General features: G+C 39.4%; 1 long non-coding RNA gene across 8 annotated transcripts in view; it reads right to left on the reverse strand.

Annotated features, from left to right (window-relative positions):
* Window positions 1–24,952, reverse strand: part of LOC141515901 (uncharacterized) — a 49,989-nt gene extending 25,037 nt beyond the window's left edge. For 2 of the 8 annotated variants that reach the window (XR_012476564.1, XR_012476562.1), the window contains exons 1-6: window positions 24,764–24,952; window positions 14,154–14,283; window positions 13,704–13,836; window positions 13,546–13,610; window positions 8,821–8,927; window positions 8,213–8,315 (exon numbers count right to left, since the gene is read on the reverse strand). This is a non-coding gene — a long non-coding RNA (uncharacterized LOC141515901). Of the gene's footprint in view, window positions 1–8,212; window positions 8,316–8,820; window positions 8,928–13,545; window positions 13,658–13,703; window positions 13,837–14,153; window positions 14,284–16,236; window positions 16,311–19,817; window positions 19,924–24,763 lie in introns of those variants that run through there. The other 6 variants (XR_012476568.1, XR_012476566.1, XR_012476563.1 and 3 more) reach the window with 6 other exon arrangements.
* Window positions 24,953–25,393: the final 441 nt, after the last annotated feature.

Raw genomic sequence — 25,393 nt, forward strand, 5'->3', positions numbered from 1 at the left:
CAGCCTCCCCGAGGCAGCCCCAGGGCACTGGGAGCCCCAGCTCACAGCAGCAGGGGAGTCTCCTGAGCTACACCCTGGGGAGCACCAGGCACAACCTGGGGGAAAAGTGGGGGACCTCTGCCACAGAGAGCGAGTGAAGCCCAGCCCTCAGGGCACACAGCTCAGATCCAGGAACATAAGCAGGTGGAGCCAGTAAACAGGAGACCCAGGGCATGAGCCCATTGAACCTAGGGAGGGTAGTGAAGAGAGAGAGACTGCAGAGCTCTGTCCTCTGCCCCTGGAACAGGACTCTGGGGCTCTGACCACATTCAGATACTGATCGCAGTCTAGGCCCCACCACAGAACAGCAGGGGCCCCCTCCACCTCAGCCCTGTGGCAGAGGGGGGGAGCATATGGTCATTCACAGACCAGGAAGGAGGACAGAGTCTCACACAGTGAGACCCTTGTGGGAGTGTCCTAAAAGCTCAGGAAGCACCCCAAAACCAGGCTCAGGCTGGGAAAATGAGCAAACAGCAAAAAAAGAGGAACACCATTGAGAAATATTTTGCTTATGAGCCCAAGAAGGATCAAAATATTCAGTCTGAAGATGAGGAAGCACAAGCTCCTACATCTAAAGACTCCAGGAAAAACAGAAATTGGGCTCAGGCTATGAAAGAGCTCAAAAAAGAGTTTGAAAAATCAAATGAGGGAGTTAGAAGAAAAACTGGGAAAAGAAATGAGAGAGATGCAGAAAAAAACATGAAAATGAAGTCAAGGAAATCCAAAAAATGCTGAAGAAAATAGCATGCTAAAAACCAGCTTAGGTCAAATGGATAAAACAGTTCAAAAAGTTATTGAGAAGAAGAATGCTTTAAAAAGCAAAACTGGCCAGATGGAAAAAGAGATAAGAACACTCTCTGAGGAAAACAAATCCTTCAGACAAAGAATAGAACTCAGGGAGATTGATGAATTTACGAGAAACCAGGATACATTACTTCAAAACCAAAATATGAAAAATTAGAAGAAAATGTGAAACATCTCATTGAAAAAACAACTGATATGGAAAACAGACTTAGGAAAGAGAATTTAAAAATTATTGGAATACCTGAAAGTCATGATCAGGAAAAGAGCCTTGACATCATTTTCAAAGAATTACTACAGGAAAATTGCCCTGATATTCTAGGAGCAGAGGGCAAAATAGAAATGGAGAGAATCCACCAATCCCCCCCGAGAAAGAGATCCCAAAAAACCAACTCCTAGGAATATTATAGCCAAATTCCAGAACTCCCAAGTCAAAGAGAAAATATTACAAGCAGACAGAAGGACACAGTTCAAATATCGTGGAGCTGCAGTCAGGATCACACAGGACTTAGCAGCAACTACAATATACCAGAAGGCAAAAGAGCTTGGAATGCAACCGAGAATCAATTACCCAGCAAAACTGAATGTCCTCTTCCAGGGAAAAAGATGGACTTTCAATGAACCAGGGGAATTTCAAATATTCCTGTTGGAATGGCCAGAGCTGAACAGAAGGTTTGATCTTCAGATACAGGACTCAGGTGAAGCATGGAGATTGAAGGAGAAGGGGAAAATATGAGGGACTTAATGATGATGAACTGCATGTATTCCTGCATAGAAAAATGACACTGATAATACTCATATGAACCTTCTCAGTTAATAGAGCAGGTAGAGGGAGCTATTATAGTTGAAGCACAGGAGAAAGCTGAAATTGAAGATAGAATATAGTTTAAAAATGGAGTCAATAGAAAAAAGGGAAATGTAATGGGAGAAAGAAAAAAGGAGAGGGGGGAATAGGTCAAGATAACAAGTTTTTTCTTTATTACAATGAGCTATTGCAATGATATGGAAGGGGGGAAGGCAAGGGGGAATGAGGGAATCTTCGCTCTCATCAGAAGTGGCTAGGAGAGGACAGAGCATATATACTCAATGGGGTATAGACATCTGCATTAAGAAGAAAAGGTGGGGACAGGGGGAAGGGGGGATGTGAATGATGGAAGAGAGGATGGACCATGAGGGGAGAGTGGTCAGATATAACACATTTTCCTTTTTTACTTCTTGCAAGGGGCTGGGGTTGGATGACCTGTCCGGGACCATAGGGCCAGGTGGATGCTGGGCCTAAGGGGTGGTAGGGGGGCTCAGGGCCTCTTGGCCTCAGGACCCAGGATCTGTCTGCTGCACCACTCAGATACCCCACAGCAGAGTCAGAGTGAAAGGAGAGAGAAAATATAGTGCATGGTAGTGGAGAAATATGAAAGGAGGGAGTTGCCATCAGCAATGGCAACAGTGGAAAAATATGGAAGTAACTTTTGTGATGGACTTACCATAAAGAATGGGATCCACCCACAACAGAGTTATTGGTATTGGAACAAAGACTGAAGCACATTTTTTATTATTATTTGGGGGGGGTGCAGGGCAAATGGGGCTGGGTGGCCTACCTGGAGCCTCAGAGTAGGGTGATCGTTGGGTGTCTGAGGCTGGATTTGGACCTGGGTGCTCCTGACTCAAGGGCCAATGCTCTATCTGCCACCCAGCCACCTCTACTATTATTACTATTTTATTTTATTTTGGGTCTTTTTTTTTCTTTTTTTGGTTTTTGCAGGGCAGTGGGGTTGGGGTAGCTTGCATGTCACACGGCTGGGTAATTGTTGGGTGTATGGGGCCCAATATGGGCTCAGGTGCCCCTGGCTCCAGGGCTGGTGCTCCATCCATTGCGCCACCTGGCCATAACTACAATTATTACTATTTTTTTATTTTAATTTTTTCTCTCCCCTTTACATTATCGCTCAAGCAAGTTTATATTTTGTGGGGGGGGTAGTCTGTTTACTCTTAAACAAGAATATTTTATTAATGTATAAAAACATTATTTGTACAAAAAGAGAATAAATAAATATTAAAATAAAATAAAAAAATTAAAAATTAAAAATAAATTAAAAAGAGAGAGAGTGAGGGAACAGAACAAGAGGGTACATCAGGGCAGCTAGGTGGCATAGAGGATAGAGCAACAGCCCTGGAGTCAGGAGGGCCTGAGTTCAAATTTGACCTCAGATACTTAATAATTACCTAGCTGTGTGAACTTCAGCAAGTCACTTAACCCCATTACCTTGTAAAAAGTTTTTTTTTTAAAGGGTATATAGATTAATGGGGAGGGGGAGAGGGAGGGGGCCATAGAACAATATGTAAGTGAGAAATTCTTCACCTAGATACTAGGCTGTCAGAGATGGGTTTTGTATTTGTGTCCTCTTGTTACAGAGTTATTGTTTTTTTTTCCTTGGGTTTCAGTTTCCCTTTATGAAAGAAAGAAAAGATTCTAGTTTCAACTGCCCTGGGCCTCAGTTTCCTTATAAATAATGTGAAAGGATTAAACTAGATGATGTTTAAGGTGATTTCCAGTTCTTGAGGACAATGTCACTTGTCCTTTCAACTGATGTTTTCCATCTGTGTTGCTAGCATTTCATATATCTACAGGCTGTTGTTGGAGATTCCAGAATGAAAGTGGTATAATTAAGGCTGTTCTGGAGTCAGCTTGAATTAAATTCACAAGAGAGGATTGTGGGGTGGAGCCAAGATGGCAGCATGAAGGCAGGAATTCCTGGAAACTTGTTCCCCAAAAAACTCCAAAAGCCATGAAATTATGACTCTAACCAAATAGAGGGGCAGAAGCCACAGAAAGACTGAATGATACAATTTCCCAGTCTAAGACAACTTAGAAGTTCTGTGGGAAAGGTCTGTTTCACCAGAACCAGGAGTTGGAAAAGGTTGCTGAGAGTGCAACTGCAGAGCAGCATAGCAGGGCTGGGTGCCTAGATCCCTGGGGATACCTGGGTCCATGGCAGAGGGTGTGGTTTCCAGACCTCCTGGACCAAGGATCAGCAAAAACAGCTTGAAGGGGTGGTGAAAGAACTCTGATGCACCAGAGTGAGTGAGGAGCAAGCTCCAGCCTCAGAGCAGCCCTGAAATGAGAACCTGTAGCCAGAATCGGGGAAGCTAGCCTGCACCTCCAGAGAGCAGCCCACAGAAGGTAAGGTGGTTGGGGGAGACTGCAGAGGTCTCTCTGCTCTCCCTGGAGCAGGACTCAGCTATTTTCCCACACCCAAATCCAAGTTGCAGTTTGGGCTCCCATACCACCATAGTCGAGCAGAAACTCTCCTCAAAGCTCTAAAGGAGAGGGCCTGTGTTTATCCACATGCCAAAGCATAGGCAAGAGAGCCTCTCATAAGACCTTGGAGGAATTAAGATGCCTGTGGGTTGTCCCAAAAAAAACCCCAAAGCCTTGGAAGTATGGTAAATCAGTCATAGTCTGAGGAAATGAGCAAACAAAAGAAGAATCTGACCATAAAAAATTACTTTGGTCCCATGGAAGATTCAGAAGATGACAAAATCGAAGCTTCTGTACCCATAACCACCAAGAGAAATAGAAAATAGTCTCAGGCTATGGATGAGCTCAAAAAATACTTTGAAAAGCAATTAAGGCAGGTAGAGGAAAAATTGGGAGGAGAAATGAGAGCAATGCAGATAAATCATGAAAAACAAATCAGCAGTTTGGTGAAAGAAATACAAAAAAAAAATACTGAAGAAAATAATATGTTAAAAACCAGTTTAGGCCAAAATGAAAAAGCAACACAAAAGGCAAATGAGGAGAAGAATGCCTGAAAAAGCAGAATTGGCCAACTGGAAAAGGAGATAAAAAAGCTCTCTGAAGAAAATAACTCCTTCAAATGCATAATGGAACTAAAGGAAGCTGATGGTTTTGTGAGAAATCAGGAAGAAATAAACTATTCCCAAAAAAAACAAAAATTAGAAGAAAATATGAAATAACTCACTGGAAAAACAACCAACCTTGAAAACAGATCCAGAAGAGATAATTTAAAAAGTATTGGGCTACCTGAAAGTCACAACCAGGAAAAGAGCCTAGACTTCATTTTTTCAAGAAATAATACAGCAAAATTGCCCTGAGATCCTAGAAGCAGAGGGTAAAATAGAAATTGAGGAAATTCACCAATTCCCTCCTGAAAGATCCCAAAAGAAAAACTTCCTGGAATATTATAGCTAAATTCTGAAACTCCCAAGTCAAAGAGAAAATACTAAAAGCTTCCAGAAACAAACAATTCAACTACCATGGCTCTATAGTCAGGATTACACAGGATCTGGCAGCATCTACATTAAGGACTCATAGGGCTTGGAATATGATATTCCAGGAGGCAAAAGATCAAGATCAACCTAGAATCAACTACTCAGCAAAACTGAATGGGGAAAAGATGGATTTTCAATGAAACAAGGGACTTTCAAACTTTCTGAATGAAACAACCAGAGCTGAATAGAAAGTTTGATCTCCAAGTACAGGACTCAGGTGAACCATAGAGAGGGCAGATGAGAAGGACTAACTATGAGGAACTTAATGATGTTGAACTGTTTGTATTCCTGCATGGGAAGAAGATACTGACAACTCACATGAACTTTCTCATTTATAAGAGCAGTTAGAAGGAGCATATATAGACAAGGCAAAGGAAGGAGTTGCATATAATGGTATAATACAGTTAAAAGATGGAGTCAATGGGTGATAAAGAAAGTACTGGGAGGAAGAGAAAGGAGAGTTAGAAGGGGTTAAGATATTTCACATAAGAGTCAAGAAAAAGTTTTTTCAATGGAGTGGAATGGAGAAAAGCAAGGGGGAATGAGTGAGTCTTCATTAGAATCAGAAATGTCTCAGAGGAAATAATGTACACATTTAATAGGGTATAGAACTCTATCTTACTCTAGAGAAAAATGAGAAGAAAGGGAAGGGATAAGGGGGAATAGGGGGAGGGAAGGGGGAATAGGGGGAGGGAAGGGGAATGGGGGAGGGAAGGGGGAATAGGTAATAGAAGAGAGGGAAGATTGTGAGAGAGGGTACTCAGATACAACAACACACTTCTAGAGAATAGAATGAGAGTGGGAAGGAATAGAGTAGAGGGGAATACAGCTAGTAATAGCAACTGTGGGGAAAATATTGAAACAACTTCTTTGGTGGACTTATGATAAAAAAGGCAACTCATCCCAGAGACAGAGCCATTGGAATCTGAACACAGGCTGAAGTACATTTTTTCCCTCTCTCACTATTATTGAGGTTTCTCATCTTTTTGGGGGGGGGGAGGAGGGGGGTTTATGTTTACTCTCACACCAAGATTATTGTAATAATATGAAATAAATAAACCCCCAAAAAAGAGAATTGTTAAATTTTCAGCATTTGTACCTTGGAAATTTGCAAATGTTACAAATCAGGCCTTGATATGTATATATGCATATCTATATCTTAATTTCTATTTTGTTAATTGTTTAGACTTAAGTAATGGAGAAAATATTAATAATGCTAATTTTTAAATGTGTTTTTATTTTAAATTTTAATATAAAATAAGAAAACATCATCATGTATATGACAAAACATAAGAGAGGATTCATAATATAAATATTCATTTCAAGAAAGCCTATATAATAAATATTACATATTGTGTTCAAAATTGCCCATCTTTTCTTTGCTTCCTTATAGGTTTTCTTCTATTCTCTGAATGGTTTACTTTTTCTCCTTTTCCCCTCAGGACATCTACAATTATGCATGGATCTACACACACACACACATGTATATATACATATATATGGACACTCATATATATATACATACTCACATGTATGCACTCATATATATTTATATCTATATATAATCTTTCTACACATAGACACACATATATATATTCATAGATAGCTATGTATTTGATTTGTGTGCATCTCTCATTTTTCTGTTTCCTGAAAACATCTCCTCTTTACTCCTGTATTTACTTCTACTCTCTGTCTTGCCCTCCTATTCCTTAATACCTTTCTTCCAAGAATTCCTGCCTCCCACACCCTTCTATACCCTCTTCTTATTAATTTACTCACCCTTCTATATATACCCTCTTGTCCTATTCCCTCACTCTCTCACTCAAGACCCTCTCCATTCACTTCTCATATATTCATATACAAATAGATATACAAGCACAGTAAATATACATACATATACACACACATATTGTTCCCTCTTCAACCCAGCCCCAATGAGAGTAGGTTTCCAGAACTACCATCTCTTCTTCCTCATCTAATTTCTCTGAATCAATTCTTCCTCACAACTCTTTTGTATAAGATAACACTTTTTTCTTTTCCTACACAATTTTACTTTTAAGAATGTCATCCTATTCAGCTTTACCCCAATCTTTTCTTCAAAGCAGAAGAAATTTTAAAAGTGTGTTGTATTTTGTAATGATCAACTATATCTCAACATAGAGATAATTCCAAAAGATTTTGATGGAAAATATCATTCACATCCAGAGAAAGAACTATGGAGTCTGAATGCAGACTAAAGCAAACTATTTTCACTTTTTAAAAATTTGCTTTTTTTCTTTCTCATGTCCTTTCCCTTATGTTCTATTTCTAGTTTCATAATATGTAAATATATTTAACATGACTATGCATGTGTAGCCTATATCAGATTACAAGAGGGGAGAGAAGAGATGGAGGTAGAAAAATGTGGAACTCAAAATTTTACAAAAAATGAATGTTGAAAACTATTTTTACATGTAATAGGGAAAAAAGAAAATAAAATTATAATTAACTTTGAAAAAAAGTGTGTTGTGCATGCACGTTTTTCCCAGAGAGCAGCCTGTTAAACATTTACCAACAGAGGTTAAGAGATGATGATGATATTTGTCCTTTGTTCTAGAAGAAGAGGTACAGCTGAAAGGGGGGGATTTGAAATCTGAGAATTTGGTTTTGAATCACTTCTTTTACTTTCTGTGTGACAAATCACTTAACTTCTATAGGTCTCAGTTTCTTCATCTGTAAAATAGTTGAATCAAATAAGCTCTAAGTTTCCTTTCTATTCTAAATCTAAGATTCTAAAATTCTATGATCAATCAGGGTTTATGTTTGAACCCATCTAGCCCAGTCTCCTATCTCCCCCTGCTGATTAATGCAAAAAATAACAGCTTTTCCAGTGAGCTGGACTTTATTCTCTCCCTTCAGGTCATGTAGCCAGACTGGCCTGGGAGAGGTCTCTTATGAATGGGCATGGCTCTAAAGGCAGAAAAGGAAGTCAGAGTAATCCTGCCAGGTAGGCAAGGAAGCAGTCTCCTTAAGGTCAGAATTGATTTTTAATTAACTGTACAAGGCTGTCCCTGCCTTTCCATGCCTCACCTGCTATCCTTACCTTGGTCTATATTATCAGCCTCCTGGATGATGTCATTGCTAGTATACCAGGTCTTATGAGGAATTCTGAAAGTTGAAGAGTTCAGGCTTCTGTTGATTTGTCCCTTAACAATAATTAGACAGGTTTAAGTCTCTCTCTCTCTCTCTCTCTCTCTCTCTCTCTCTCTCTCTCTCTCTCTCTCTCTCCCCCCCCCTCTCTTCTCTATTTCTGTTAACACCCAACTAACTCAAAATAAAACCTAAGGAGACAAAGTTTATCTAAAGCATCCCCTCACCCTCACCCTCCTTCCATCAATGCCTTCTGACTACCCTATGCAGATCCCATCACTCTACTCATTGTATATGACTTGAAGCAAGTTGCTTCTTTTCTCTAGACATCTTCATTGGTGATATAATAAGAGAACTATACAACACTTCTCATCTGGACTATTGTAGTCATCCTTTAACTTGACTCCCCTTCAAGCTATTCTCTTCAATCCATTCTTCACAAAAATCCCCTCTAAAAGATAACCCACAAGGGGGCATTCAAATTTAATTGAAGATTACTGTGGGGGGAGGGACTTTCAATCCCTTCATAATTCTCTCCAAACTCTACCTCCTTCCTCTCACCTGCTGAAATGATACCATGAGAAACCTCTACATTCAGACTCTCCTCTCTTCATAGGTGATTTCCTCCTGAGGTCACTATTTTGGGAAGAACACTAGCAATGTTAAACCTGAAAAAGAAGTTGTTTAAATGTGTGTTTATGTAAAAATATACACACACATATGTGTATGTATATATGTAGCCAGATACCATAAAGAGTAGTTCCACTTTAAGAGTTTCCTAGTTGAGCTATCCAGAAATACAGAGATGATTTTTTTTAAGGTGCTGTGCTAATTGATCAATAAAGTCCATGATTTTGTTGCCAGAAAATACAGCGGGCTAAAGACTTTATGGGTTGGAATAAACAGGAAAGAATTCACTTAAAGGATTGATGTAGACTCAGAAGAATTTAGGAACAAAAAAAAGGTTATTTACATATTACTGTGGTTAACTGAAGCTAAGAGAGAAAATAAAATCAATTGGCTGATCCCCTGAGGGGGTGAGCAAGAAAGAAAGTAAAGACATTAATAGGAGCAGCCCGAATAAGCAGTAAAGAAGGAAAAGCAAAGGGCAGTTACAAAGTGTTGTAACTAGGTTGATCCCAGGGGATCTGCAGCACATGAGAGATTAAAGTCTATTAGGGTGATCACCCCACCCCAAGATTGACTTCCCAAAGGGAGACTGCAAATCAATTAAGGAGTGGTTAAGCTTTTAAAGGGACAAGAAGATGAGGTAATTAGGGATACTTTGTTGGGGGCTGTATCTCAGAGATAGGTAATTAGGAACAAGTAGATGAGAGAAAGTAGTTAGGGTAGGAATCCATTGTTTTTATTTATTTATTTATTTTTGTTAGGGACTTGTCTTATGCCTGGGGTAGATGATTTAGAGTCCTTGCCAGGGAGAGGATAAGTACTTTGCTAAAGTTCATTGACCTCATCTTACTAACTTGGACAATGGGATGGGAGAGAGATGTATAGCTGAGTCAGTGGTCTTGAGCAATGAGATGGAGGTCAGTATTAAATATAACACGGTCAGCACAGAGGGAACAGTTTAATTATAGAACATGTTTCTCTGTCCAGTATTTCCTCTACTACAATCTCAGATGTCTGGATTCTAATATACAAAGTATGGTAAACAAATTCAAGTCGAATTCTTAATGTCAGAAGGTAAATTTGATCTTGTAACATAAACAGGGATTTGGTAGGATAGGACTGGAATTTATTCAACCATCTATTTATGCATCTCATTTTCACCTTGACTCTCCTTGCTCAACCTCTTTCTCCTTGCCTGCCAAATTTCATTCTTCTCCTTTCCAATACCCCAACCAGTATAGGATTGAAGAATATAAGATTTTCTGGCTTGCTTTATTTGTGTCCCCAGCACAGCATCTGGGACTTAACTGGAGCTTGAAAAATTCATTTTCTCTCTCTCTCTCTCTCTCTCTCTCTCTCTCTCTCTCTCTCTCTCTCTCTCTCTGTCTTTTTGTCTCTATCTCTGTCTCTTCTCTGACCCTGTCTCTTTCTCTATCTCTATCTCTTTCCTTTTCTCAAGATAATTCATTCCACTCTGATATAATTTTATTAGAAAGTTTTTTCTTGGGCTGGCTAGGTGGTGTAGTGGATAAAGCACCAGCCTTGGAGTCAGGAGTACCTGGGTTCAAATCTGGTCTCAGACACTTAATTAATTGCCTAGCTGTGTGGACTTGGGCAAGCCACTTAAACCCATTTGCCTTGCAAAAACCTAAAAAAAAAAATAAAAAGGTTTTCCTTAAATCAAACCTAATGTACTACTGTTCATGCTACATCTTTCTACCTTGACTCTAAAAATAACATGAGAGACTCACAAATGGTTAGCTAACATCTAGACCATCTAAATCAATAATATTCCTTCAATCTGCCAGATGGGTCAAACTGTCATATAATGAAACAAGCTCAGAATGATGAAACAGATATGATTACTACTTGTGATCAGCACTTCCTTTTTCTAAGTAGTCACTAATCATCCCTTTCATAAAAGAATTTTCCCAGAAAATGAAGTCAAACTGGTTAACATATACTCTATAGAATCTACTCTCTTCCCTTCATTGAAAGCTGAAACATTTATCCTCCTAGAATCCTGAGATCTTTTTCTCTTTCTCCACAATTTTCCCATGATAAAAGTCTCAGCAATTCCATTCACCACATCCTTTAGTACCATCTGAATTGATGACTTGTACAAACCTAGGGCATCAAGTAGCTTTCTTATAATGTCCCTACTTATCTTGGGGTTATGAATGATAAGATATATATATATATATATTATTTTTCTATGCCTCTAAAAATAGAAGTGGTTGCAAAGTTACTTTTCACTCTTTCCTATCCTTTTAATCTAAAGTCTCTTTTTAATAAGATCAAATTAGCAATTACAAAAGGTGAAACTGGTCTTTAAGAAAAGCCTCCTCTCTAAAAAAAAAAAAGCCTCATCTAGATCCCATCAAGATAAGACCTAAGGCTTATCTTAGTGAAGGTCTTTTAGCAAAACTGATAAAGTCCCAAGATCCAGAGGGAGGAGGACTGTTTTCCTGAAAATAATGAAATTATTGACACCTTCTACCCTTAGTGGACCTGACTCAAAACATTTAAAGGAATTCCTTTGATAAACAAGTACTGAAAATTTCACCTACCAAAGACTTCACCTTCTGATTGTGCCAATTTAGAACTGTGCTTCCCTCAAAAGCTTCTTTGAGTTCAGTTCCATTGAACTCTGCTTCCTACATGATTGACTGCAGGCCTAGATGAATGATAAACAACTGCCATTAACCCAACTGTATTTTATTGAGGTCAAACTCTAGGACTCTTATTATCCATTATGCTCTGACTTTTCAGTTCAAAGATGATTCTCAGAAATAATCTCTAAACATTTTTTTTAAATCAATGTGATAAGGTCACTGAACCTCAGTGAAATACCTTACTTCCCCCCCACCACTCCCTTTACCAAGGACTCAGTAGATCCCTGACCTTAGGCACAAGACAAGCCCCTATGGCAAAACAATGGATCCCTAGTCTAAAAGGATTCAATTTTTGAGCTGCTGCCCCTCATTTATAAATCCTTCATTACTTCATTTTTAGCTCTTTGAGCTATGCCTCCCAAGTGTGTATTCCTAATTACCTCATCTCTTTCTGAGTAGGCTTTACATTAACACTGACCCCCATCCTATTGTCTGTTATCTAAACTATTTGAGACCCACTTAATATGCTCCTACCTCCATCTCATTGCTCTGGGCTGTGAAACTACTTGAAACTTACTCAAATTTACATTTATTCCATTGTCTACTTTATGGATACCACTTGAAGACATTAATTTGACCCTTCAGGATTTCACAATCTGTCACCCACTCCATAATCCTTCCCTAGCACCTTCCCTTACCCATTAACCCTTTCCACCCTAGCACATAGCCTATATAAATCCTGGTCTTACTGCTGTTATTAGCCTAGTTGTAATGCTCTTGCAACTGTCCTAACTTTCTCTTTTAGCTTGGTTACTTTCTTCTTTATGCTGCTCTCTCCCCAAGTTGTTTATCCCCTGATGACTGCTGCTATTGATTAGCCTAGATGCAACACTCTTATGACTGTCCTTACTTTCCTTCTTTACATTGCTAAATTCCCATTACTGTTTAATTCTTTTACTTTATTGCTTTAACATTATAAACCTTTTTTTGTCCCTAAATACCTCTGGGTCAAGAGCAGGTCCTTTAAATTAATTCATTCACATTCTCAAAACTTATAGACCACCCGGTATTTTTTTCTTTCATCAAATGGAGAACTCAACATTTTATAGAACTATTCTATAAAAACAAGGAGCATCAGACATTTAATTTTTTTTTAAATCAGTTGGTAAATTCACTATACATCTTTATCAGTTTCTTTAGACCAGGGGTGGGGAACCTTTTTTCTACAAAGGGCCATTTAGATATTTATAACATAATAAAATAAGTAAAAATACAATATAATAACAATGATATTTGCATGGCACTTTCAGACTATGATCTCTGAGATTCCTCCAAATATAAAGAACCAAGATAAGGCTCTTATCTAGTAACTCACCTACCACTGCCCAACAACATACCTCTGGGTTCAATCACCTGCCAAGTCCAGGAGGACCAGACCCTCAGATGCCTCATTTCTAGCCTAAGAATTCCATGCCCACAAATTAAATTAAATTAAACATTTAATTAATCTACCCCTAAAAAGCTGCTAGATTTATTGAAATTCATGTCCTGACTATGGTTGTCTTGGCAATGCCACACCAATATGTCCCAAGGGGTAGGGGTTCCCTGATCCTGCTTTAGTTCCCCTTTCCTTCATATTAGAACCATTTATCTTTGTATCCTTAGAATTTCATTCTTGAGACTTTCTCAGAAAGTTTGATTTCTGCAGAATTTTAAACCAGGGAATCCTATCTATCTCTTCTCTGAGCCTTTGAAATCTGGAATGCAAAGCCAGTATGTTTAGATGTCTTCTCTTTATTACAAATTATTCCATCTTGGTGTGAATTTATCCTGGAATGGAAATTTTCCATAATAACTCCTTCACTTTTTGAAAGGTGAAACTATCATTCATACATGTCAAGAAAATATGAACACCAGCTTTCCAGATTAGTGATGTCTCTTACTATCAAGATGATAAATAGTTGATTCATTAACCCATCTCTTATTCTTTGACCTCTCCCTGGGTCATATAAGGGTATCTGTGGATTCATATCACAATTACTTGGAAATCCAAGATCTGTTTCTTCTTCAGACATCATAATCCCTTCCTCTTCAGAAAATGTCTCACTTAAAAAAAAAGAAAGAAAAGAAAATGCCCCATAGCTGTTATTTAACTACAAGTATTCATCACTCTTTCTCCATCCCCATCCCTATACCCACCTCCCTTCACTTGAATTGTCCACGTCATTTTCTTCCACCACTATTTCCCCTGTTCCCAATCTTTTGGCACATGATTCCTCTTTGCCCCTTCAGATGACTTCTTCTTTGTTTTCACAATGGAACCTGTAACAACCTGAATGGAACCTGAATCAGATTAAAATATAACTTGGAAATTTTTAATAAAATAAGTAAAAATACAATAGAATATAGAAAATGTTAATATGTGGTTTTCCAAATCAATTTAAGTGCCCAAAAGGATCCTTATGAACAGTGTAATGGCTCCTTTTTCTATCTACTACCAGTATTCCTTAGAAAAGTTATTTGACACCAATAATAACAATGATATTTACATGGCACTTTCAGACTATGATCTCTGAGATTCCTCCAAATATAAAGAACCAAGATAAGGCTCTTATCTAGTAATTCACCTACCACTGCCCAGCAACATACCTCTGGGTTCAATCACCTGCCAAGTCCAGGAGGACTAGACCCTCAGATGCCTCACTTCTATTTCAAGAATTCCATGCCACACGGACAGTGCCCACCTTGGTCTGGGAACTTAGTCTTCATATTCTTACCTCTAATGAGAAAGATTCAAAGAAGAAAAACAAAATCAGCCCAAGAGTTAGAGTCAAGGCCCTGTGTTTCAAAGGCAACTTAACTTCTTACTAGCTCTGTGACATAGGGAAAATCTCTCAAACTTTCTGGGTTTCATTTCAAATATAAAGTGAAGAAGTTGGACTCAATGATCTCAAAGCTCCGTTTTAGACACCTGTGAGAGAGAACCTGTGATTGCCAAATTCTGGCCCCTGAAGCACAAAGGCTAAGGGGCCAGCAGATGGCGTTGCCTCACTACATCTCAGGAGCTGGAACTTGAATCAGCCAAGAAACCAAAGGCTCCTTGGAATGAACGATTGAGCCATTCAAAAATCTTGTGAGAAGGGACACTAGGGATGAGATAGGTGTTCATTAGCTCCAGAAATACCACCATGGAGCCAACCATAATCATTCAAGGTTCTCCCTCCAAGAAACCCCCCCATCCTTTGAAATCATCATTTATGATTTTCCCCTCCTCTGAATCTCCATACCATGCACAGCTTGCCTCACAGTTTCTGCCATTTGATAATCTTGGATGTTTCAGGAGAGGCAGCATGACATAGGGAGCTTTCCCTGGAATCTGGACCACCTGGGTTCAAATCTGACCCTGTCAAGTACTAACCATGGGACCTTTCCAATCTCAATACCCCTAGGCAATACTCCAAGATCATACAATTCAGGGAAGGTTCTGAATCACTGTCAGAAAAGTTTCATCATGGAGCATTTTTCCCCAAACCAATAAAATGACTAGTCTGGTTCTTGTCCTTATGTGTCATAGGATTTCTGGTTTCTGTTCATCATTCTATCTCAACTACGAGGTTTCCAGTCACCAAACTCATCCTTAACTTCTGAACTTCTTTCACACCCTCCCTCCCATATTCAATCTGTTGTCAAGCATTGTCATTTCCACCTTCACAGTATCTCTCATATGTGTACTTTTCCATTCACAAAGTCACCACCCTGGTACAGATCTCCATCATCTTATACCTGGACTATTGCAATAACCTCTTAACTGGTCTCCTTCCCTCAAGTTCCTCCCCATCCCCCCTAACACATCCTTTACTTAGCTATCAAAATGATCTCTTCCCCTCTTTCCAACTACCCTGTTACTCTGGAGGGTATAACCATGTCCCAGTCATCCAGTCATAATCATCTTGGTATAACAAATGTCCTTGGGGCAGCTAGATGGTGCAGTGGATAGAGCACGGGCCCTGGAGTCAGTGGATGTCAGTTCAAATCCAGCCTCAGACACTTAATAATTACCTAGTGGTCTTGGGCAAGCCACTTAACCCCATTTGCCCTGTAAAAACCTAAAAAATAAAATAAAATAACAAGTGTCCTTAACTCTTGATTTTCACTCAGCCCCCTCCCACAACACCACCACCATATCCAATCACTTACCAAGTCTTGTCATTTTAACTTTTTAACATTTATGCACATACCCCCTTTTCTCTTCCGATTCTGCCACCAACCTAGCTCAGGCCCTCATCACCAGACCTCATCAGGCCTGGAATAATTGCAATAATCTTCTGGTTAGTCTCCCATCCCAAGTCTCTTCACACTTCAGTCTATCCTCCATTCACATACTAAACTAATCTTCCTAAAGTACAGTTTTAATTATATCAACACTATTTCCAATCAATAAACTCCAGTAACTTCTCATTACCACAAGAATCAAATACCCTCAGTTTGGCTTTCAAAGTTTTTCACAGGAGGGCAGAACCAAGATGGTGAAGTGAAGGCAAGGAATCCCCCAAACTCTCCCTCAGACCACTCCAAATGCCTTAAAATTATGATTCTAACCAAATTCTAGAATAGTAGAACCCACAGAAAGACTGGGTGAAAAAATTTTCAAGCACAAGACCACTTGGAAGATCGTTGGGAAGAGTCTGTTCCACTAGGGTTGGAAAGGGCTGCAATGCAGCCCCAGTTGTACCTGAGTGAACCAGCTCCAGCCATCCAGGAACAGCCCACAGGGCACCTTGGTCCCTGGAGGCATTTGGGTCTATGGCAGAGGGGGTGGTTTCCAGACCACTCAGCCCAGGGATTGCTAAGGACAACTTGAAAGGTCAGCAAGAAAACTTTGTTGCATCAGAGTGAGCATGGATCCCAGGCCAACACAGGTCTCAGCATAGCCCTACCCAGGCAACCTATGGAGCCACCAGAAGCTGCTTCCAGAGTGCTCAGCCCATGGATGATAACGGGGTCCTGGGAGACTGTAGGTGTCTCTCTGCTATCCCTGGGAAGGACTCTGTTGCTTTGCCCCTATTCAGATCCAGGTAGCAATCTAGAGGGGAGCTCCTGTGGTCATCCACTGACCAAGCACAAGACAGGAGAGCAGTAAGCCTCTCATAAGAGTTTGAAGGAACTGAGGTCCCTGGGGGTGGGGTATCTCAAAAACCCTCAAAAGCTTCAGAAAGTGCATCCTCCACCCTGGAAGCAGAATCCCACCTTAACAAAGAGTTAAAATCAAGTTATAGGCTGGGGAAATGAACAAACAGCAGAAGAAAAAGACTTTGACCATAGACAAATAGTTTGATCCCATGAATGATCAAAATACATACCAGAAGATGACAAAGTCAAAGTTTCTATATCCAAAACCTCCAAGAAAAATATGAATTTGTCTTAGACTATGGAAGAGTTCAAAAAAGATTTTGAAAATCAAGAAAAGAGGGGCAGCTAGGTTGTACAATGGCTAGAGCACTGACCCTGGAGTCAGGAGGATCAGACCTAGGTTCAAATTCAGCCTCAAACACTTAATAATTATCTAACTGTGTAACCTTGGGCAAGTCACTTAAGCCCTTTGACTTGGAGGGGGGGGAATCAAGTAAGGGAGGTAGAGGAAAAATTAGAAAGAGAAATGAGAGCAATGTGGGAAAATCATGAAAACCAAGTCAGGAGCTTGGAGCAGGAGATTCAAATAACATGTTAAAACCAGTTTAGATCAAATGGAAAAAAAGCACAGTCCAAAAAGGTCAATGAGCTGAAAAATACATTAAAAAGCAGAATTGGCCAGATAGAAAAGAAGATTAAAAAGGCTCTATGAAAAAAATAATTCCTTCAAAAATAGAATGGAGCTCAGGGAAGATAATGACTTTGTTAGAAATCAAGAAAAAAATAAAACAAAATCAAAAGAATGAAAAACTAGAAGAAAATGTGAAATATCTCATTGGAAAATCAACTGCCCTGGAAAACAAATTCAGAAGAGATAATTTAAAAATTATTGGGCTACATGAAAGTCACGACCAGGAATAGAGTGTAGACTTCATTTTAAAGAAATTCTCCAGGCAAATTGCCCTGATATCCTGGAAGCAGAGGGTAAAATAGAAATTAAGAGAATCCACTAATCACCTCTTAAAAGAGATCCCTAAATAAAATCTCCCAGAAATATTATAGCCAAATTTCAGGACTCCCAAGTCAAAAAGGAAATATTAGAAGCAACCAGAAAGAAACAATTCAAATATTGTGGAGCTATAGTAAGGATTATACAGGAGTTAGCAGCTTCTACATTAAGGGCTCATAGAACTTAGAATATAATATTCCAAAAGGTGAAAGAACTTGGATTACAACTGAGAATCAACTACCCAGAAAAACTGAACACCCTTTTTCAGGGGAAAAGATGGATATTCAATGAAATAGTGCACATTCACACTTTCCTGTTGAAGTGACCAGAACTGAACAGAAAATTTGGTCTTCAAGTACAGGACTCAGGTGAAGCATAGAGAGGGTGGATGGAAGGAGGAAATTATGAAGGATTTAATGATATTGAACTGCTTGTATTCCTGCATGGAAAAATGATACTGATAAGTCAAAAGAACCTTCTCATTTATTAGAGCAATTAGAAGAATCATATATAAACAGGAGGGAGCTGAATATGAAGGTATAATAAATTATAAAGATGGAGACAATGAGTGAGAAAGAAATGTATTGGAGAAAGAGAAAGAAGAGGTAGATATTTCACATAAAAGAGTCAAGAAATAGGGGCGGTTAGGTGGCGTAGTGGATAAAGCACTGGCCTTGGAGTCAGGAGTACCTGGGTTCAGATCTGGCTTCAGACACTTAATAATTACCTAGCTGTGTGGCCTTGGGCAAGTCACTTAACCCCATTTGCCTTGCAAAAACCTAAAAAAAAAGAGTCAAGAAAAAGTTTATGCAGTGGAGTGGAAGGTGGGGAAGTGAGACTTCACTCTTATAGGAAGTGGCTCAGAGAGGAAGTAACATACACACTCAAAAGTGTACAGACATCTGTCTTGCCCTAGAGGGAAAAAGGAGAGGAAAGAGATGGAAGAAAGAGGACAGGGGAGGGGAGTGTAAGTGATAAAAGAGAAGATGAAGGGAGAGGGTAGTCAGATACAACACACTTTTGAGGAGGGGCAGGGTGAAAGGAGAGAGAGAATAAAATAAATGGGGGGTGGGGAGGAATAGAATGGAAGGAAATACAGCTAGCAATAGCAACTGTGGGAAAAAAAATATTGAAGGAACTTCTCTGATGGACTTATGAAAAAGAATGTGATCCATCCTAGAGATAGAGCTGATGGTATCTGAACACAGACCAAAGTATCCTTTTTGTTCCTCTCACTCTTGAGATTTCTCTATCTTTGTGGGGGGAAGGGGAACTATGTTTACTTTTACAAGACTATTATAGTAATGTGAAAATAAATAATAAACAAAACCCATCATAGCCTGACCTCTTCTATCTTTCTAGTTTTCTTATACTTTGCTCCACATCATGTATTCTGCAGTGTGATACTGTCTTCTTATATTTGACACTCTAACCCCTGACTTCATTTTCTGTCTGTCTCCCATGTCTGGTAGATTCTCCCCTCCTCACTTCCACCTCCTTGGATCCCTATTAGATTCAGCTCAAATCCTACTTCAGGAAATAGATCTCTTCTATATCTATATCCATATCTATCTATATCTATCTATCTATCTATATCTATCTATCTATCTATCTATCTATATATATAAATGGGGAGAGAGAGAAAGAGAGAGAGAGAAAGGAAGGGGGAGGAGACAGAGATAGAGACAAAAAGACAGAGAAAGAGAGAGAGAGAGAGAGAGAGAGAGAGAGAGCTACACAAAATCATTGGTCTCACTCTCTCTTCCAGATTCATTGAAGACCAATAGTAAGACAAAAGATAGACTGGCAATGGCCCAGGATGCAGTGGATGATCTTGGCATCCTCAGTGTCTCACCAAGATCTACATGCTCCACAGCATCTGCTTCAACCACCTTCATAGTGATTGAAACATATTGTTCTCATCTTTCCAATCCACTGAAGGAATGAGCAACCCTCAAAGAGGCTCAGCAACCCTTACACCAGATGCACTAGTCCTCCCTGAGCATTAAATGGATAGAAGCAATATACATATCCTTTATGTATACATTTTTTTGCATATTGTCTCATTAGAATATGATTTCCTTGAGGGCAAAGATCATGTTTTTGCCTTTCTTTGAATCCCCATACCAGTCTAGTGCTAGTATGTAGTAAGTGTTTAATATCTGTTGACTTACTGAACTAGATAGAACTCTATCTCCCCAGGAGAGGGACTTCTTTCTCTATGTGTCCTCCACAAGTAGTACTGGGTAAACCCTTCTGGAAATGACTTGTCTTGCTGGCCTGAGGGAGTAAGAACACTACCTAATCGCATGCTCTGGACCTTACTGGAGCTTATTAGTGACAGACCACTACCCTAGAGTCTCCTTCCTAAAGAAGCTTCCACTGAAGGTAGGCATCATCAACTATTGTAAACATTCAACATATAAATTTGTTATTAAGATCATTATCAGATCATTCTGAATATTTGGAGCTGGAGTCCAGGGATACAAGATTTTTTTCAATATTAAAAATTTTGCTTGACTGATTCTTGATGTCTCATAAAGTAAATAGGTTCCACTTGAGCCATTCTAATTTTTCAGGAATTATTTTCATCAGTTAGTTTTTACATCTCCCTTTCCATTTGGTCAAATCTAATTTTTTTTGTTTTAGGTTTTTTCAAGGCAAATGGGGTTAAGTGGCTTGCCCAAGGCCACACAGCTAGGTAATTATTATGTGTCTGAGACCGGATTTGAACCCAGGTACTTGACTCCAGGGCCGGTGCTCTATCCACTATGCCACCTAGCCGCCCCCAAATCTATTTTTAAGAGGATATTTTCTTCTTCCATTTGTTCAATTCTACTTTTTAAAAAGTTGCTTTCTTTGTTCATTTTTGTCAATTGTGTTTTTGAAGTTTTTTTAGTTAATTTTTGTGATTCCTTTTCTAAGCTGTTGACTCTCTTTTACCTACCTCTCATCTCTTTTCCCAATTTTTCCACTTAATTTTTAACATTTTTTTTGAGTTCTTCCAAGAAGACTTTTGGTTGAGTTCAATTCATATTCCCCTCTGAGGAATATGTTGACCTTTTTCCAATTTCCTCTTCATAGATGGTGTTTGGATCTCATTGCCATAGTAGTTCTCTATGGTTAGGGTTTTTTGTTTGTTTGTTTGTTTGTTTTAGGTTTTTGCAAGGTAAATGGGGTTAAGTGGCTTGCCCAAGGCCACACAGCTAGGTAATTATTAATTATCTGAGACCAGATTTTAACCCAGGTACTCCTGACTCCAGGGCTGGTGCTTTATCCACTGTGCCACCTAGCCGCCCCTTTTCTCTATTTCTTACTTATGTTTAGCTTAGTTTGTAATTTTTAATGTTGAACTTTGCTCCTGGGATATATGAAGGCACTGTCTCAAGTTTCTTGGACTGGGGGTCAGAGGACTCCTCATCCAGTACTTGCAATGGGGCCTCAGGTATTAGTGACTTCCCACTGAGCTGGCCTCAGCTTCCCTCACAGCTTGCCTTCTGAGTATAGACTCAGGAGCCTCAGTTGTTGATCTGTGTTATGGCTGAAAGTCTCCCACTGGTTTCCCTGTCCCTACCTGCCTTCATCCAGAACATTCCTAAAGTCCTTCCAAGATATCTGGAGCATTTTTCAGCTCCATTCTGTGGTTTATTCGGGTTTTTTTTTGGTAGGTTCTGCCACTCCAGAATCTGTTCAGAGACTTGATTAACATTTCTGAGGGAAACTGGGGAAGAGCTCAGGGAAATTTCAGGTTTTTCTCTGCCATCTTGGTTCTGGGTCCCACCCTAGCCCCCCAGGGGTATGTGATGAACAGAGTGGTAGTACCATACCTGGAAGCCAAGAAACCTAGGTTCCTTGTCTTGGTTCTGAAATAACTGCAGAAAAAATTTTTAAGATTATCTAGTCCAGAGATCTTAATGTAGTTTACAGTATTATGGGCTCCTGATGTGCAGTGTGGTAAAGTTTAAAAGATCCCTTCTCAAAATTAATATTTCAATATGCACAAAATATACTACATAGGATTTACAAAGGAAACAAGTTCTATTAAAATGGTTTATTGATGTGGGGAGGCCCACATCAATAAAAGTGTAGAAAGGCCAACCTATGTTGAGACTTGTCATTGTGTGGCTCTAAAGAGACAGAATAAACATCACAAGTTTCTTCTCTGTGACCTACCCCCAACCCTTCTCCAAGGGACACTTTCATTCTGCCAAGAGGGGAAGCAGGAGGCTAGAATCAGAAGCTACCTCTCTGCTCTCCTCAGAGAGTGGGAGGACCAGGCTAGAATTATATCTGTTTGTTCTCTTAAATATCATTAGTCTAGGGGCTATGATCAGTCTGATCTAACTTCTGAATACTTTATCATTATTAAGGGGAGGAAGGAGAACCCTAAGCTATATGTCCAAGACTTGACCCCTTTTCCACCAAATACCAACAATACAGGGTAAAGAGTCCTCCCCATTGGATAACAGTTCAACAAAGAGGGAGGGGAGAGAGAGAGAGAGAGAGAGAGAGAGAGAGAGAGAGAGAGAGAGAGAGAGAGAGAGAGAGAGAGAGAGAGAGAGAGAGAGAGAATTTCAACCAAGAAGAAAGATGCCACCCACCCCAAAGAATCTAGTATAATTAAATTGGAAATAGGATCCCGGAGTCTTTTCTTTCACCAGCTCGAAGTGGGAGAGTTACTTCCATCTTCTGTCTCAGATCTGGAAATCAGAAACACCTGAAACAAAGCTTAAAGAATCCTGAAGAAGACTTGAAATCTGAAGACTTCCAAAGAGGACTGGAAAATGACTGGAACTCTCAACAACTTGTAGACATCAGCAAATTGTCTTTCATCTCCACCCTTAAGGAGTCCCATACTAATGGGTCAAAGATCACAATCAAAATTTTATAAGTTCGACCTCAGACACTTAATAATTACCTAGCTGTGTGGTCTTGGGCAAACCACTTAACCCCATTGCCTTGTAAAAACTAAAAAAAAAAAAGTTTTATAAGTTCACAAGTTTAATCTCCAACACAACCCCAGGAAAAGTTATGAAGTCAGAAACTTCAGTACCATAAGGAATCTTAGAGTCATTCGACATAATTAGTACAAAAAAAACTCCTCTATGTCATATCTAACAGATCGTCCCTTAGCCTTTGCTTCCAGAAGCAACATATCCCACTTTAGGGGAGGAGGGGGAAAGGGGAGCAAGATATAATAGTTAGAAAACTTTTCCTAAATGTAAATATTTTAAGCTTTCTAGTTTTACATAGATGAAGCCAAGCAGAAAAGAAGATCCATCCCTTTTCCTTTTAACACTTTTTCAAATAATTGTATATTGTTATCAGGTCCCACAAGCTTTGCTTCTCTAGACTGAACATTCCCTGGTCCTTGAAACAATGCTGATATGTTCACTCCAGCCTCTTCACCATCTTGGTCATTCAGAAAAGAACAAGATGTATTCTGACCAGAGCAGAGGATTTCAAGACCCTCACCTCCCAAGACCTAGACAATACTGTCTCTGTTAATGCAGTCTAAGGCCTTATTTATCTTTTTTTGTCTCCTATTTAGCTTGCAATCCACTAAGATTTCCAGATCTTTTTTTATAATTCAGTCCAGCCATGTCTTTCCAATCTTGCCCCAGGACACTGATTTTTTTTAAACTTTGCTAAGAGTTTACATTTATTCCTTTGAATTTTACCTCAGTAGAACTGATCCAATATTCTATTTCATTGAGACCATTTTTATCTCTTGAATCTACCATTCCAATATGTAAGCCATCACTCTGGCTTTGTGTAATTTGTAATTTTGATAAGTTATTCAACTACGGTTTTATTTAAGGCTAAACTAAGATTAAGATAGCCAAGAATTACAAGCATATTCTTCTATTTCTTTTCATTCCAAAGATGACTAATAACTATCTGCACTTTGAGTCTAGTCACTCAACCATTTCCAAATTCTCTAATTGACCTATTATCTAGACAACATGTCTCCACCTAATTCAATGAGACATGAGACACTGCTTAATTCTTTGCTATAATCTAGACAGGAAGAACTCAGCAGCATCCTTCTGCATTATCAATGAGGTTAATCTAAGATGGTCTGTTTTTGATGAAGCCATGCTGGTCCTTATTTAACTTCCTTTTCTAATGGTTCATTAATTCTCCTTTACAAAAAGCATTCTAGAATTTTACCAGAAATCAAAACCACAAGATTTCATTCCCCTTTTCTCAACCCAGGAAGATTAAGTCTTGGATTGCTGGTGACCTACCTGGACCTAGTGAAATCATCCCATCTCATTGTTCACTCAGCAGCACTGCCTAACTTAACTCTAAAAGATCTTGAGATTCCACAACCTAGGAAATGACAGGGGAAATTTAGCACTTCTACTATATTCATTTCCTGAGTGTCCAAAGCCCCCACAAGATTGTTCTCAATAGAAGATTAAATGGAACAAATGAGAGGGGAATATAAAGGTAGGAGCAAGGATTTGACATTTGTCCTTTGTTCTTGAAGAAGACTGTAACATCAGGGTGCAAAGTCACTAGACTCGCTTTCTCCTCTGGAGCCATCTGGGTCAAGATCAGATATGGATCAGAACACCTGGAATTGGCCCTGGATGCAGTGGAGACCTTGGTCTTTCCCTTCCAGGTAGGAGAAAGGATCTTAACCTCATCTAACCACCCAGTTTCTATCTTCTGGGTTAGGTCTTCTTCTAACTACAAACCTTTTAAAAGCATTTTGGGTAAGACATTTTTATTCACTTCACTTATCTGTAAAATGAAAATACTGGTCAGATCAAAGGTAACAAACTCAAAGCCAGCTGCTGCATATGGCATCTACCACTCCCAAGTGAAGTCCAAACCAGATAAAATGTAATTGGGAAATATTTAATAAAATAAATAAAAATACAAGGAAACATAGATCATGTTACACTTTAAAACTAAGTCAAATTACCTAGCTGTGTGGCCTTGGGCAAGTCACTTAACCCCATTGCCTTGAAAAAAGTCTAAAAAAAAAAACCTAAGTCAAGATGTGGCCAATAGAGATTCTTATAGATGGATTAGTGGTCCCTATTTCTATTTTAATCTGACACCACTGGTCTTTCATAAGGGATCTTAAATCTCTTTAAGGACTGACCCCTTCTACTTAGCCTCTAGAAGCAGGCATCTGATTGAAAGCAGGGGAGAAACAGTAATTCTTAGCAGTGGAATAGCATGGAGGTAGATGTCCTTGAGTAGGCCCTGTTCATCTTTGCTCTGTTCTCTTGGCTTGGGAGCCAACTATTCCTGACAAACATCAGGCTGGAAGTCTGACGTCAATGCTATTTCCACTAGGTCATAGTCCTCTTTGAAGTAACTGGTAGAGAGTCACATATATTCAGTGAATGAAGCTGACCACACAAAGCCCCATTGATAGATGTAGAATGGGGGGAGGGGAAGGGAGGCGTGCAGGCAAGGAAGGAAGAAAGGCATGACAGCTCATCTCAGCCCTCTCATCATGACTGGAGCCTCAGGACAGAAACAAATCATGTGCTAGGAAGGGCACGGGGAAAATTGGGGAAGGGATGTAGTGAGAATAAGATTAAAGTACAAAGACTCGGCTGGAAAAATAATTTCCTCTGGAAAAGCAAACCACCTCTCTTTCCCTGCTTCTAGGTTCTCCCAAATTATCCATTAGATCAATTTTTCCCAAACACAGTATGTCTCTCTTATTACAGTCTTAAGATGGTATGGCACAACTGCACTATCCTGCCCACTGTCTCCAGAA

Source organism: Macrotis lagotis, chromosome 1 (assembly GCF_037893015.1).
Source record: "Macrotis lagotis isolate mMagLag1 chromosome 1, bilby.v1.9.chrom.fasta, whole genome shotgun sequence".
Taxonomy (NCBI): domain Eukaryota; kingdom Metazoa; phylum Chordata; class Mammalia; order Peramelemorphia; family Peramelidae; genus Macrotis; species Macrotis lagotis.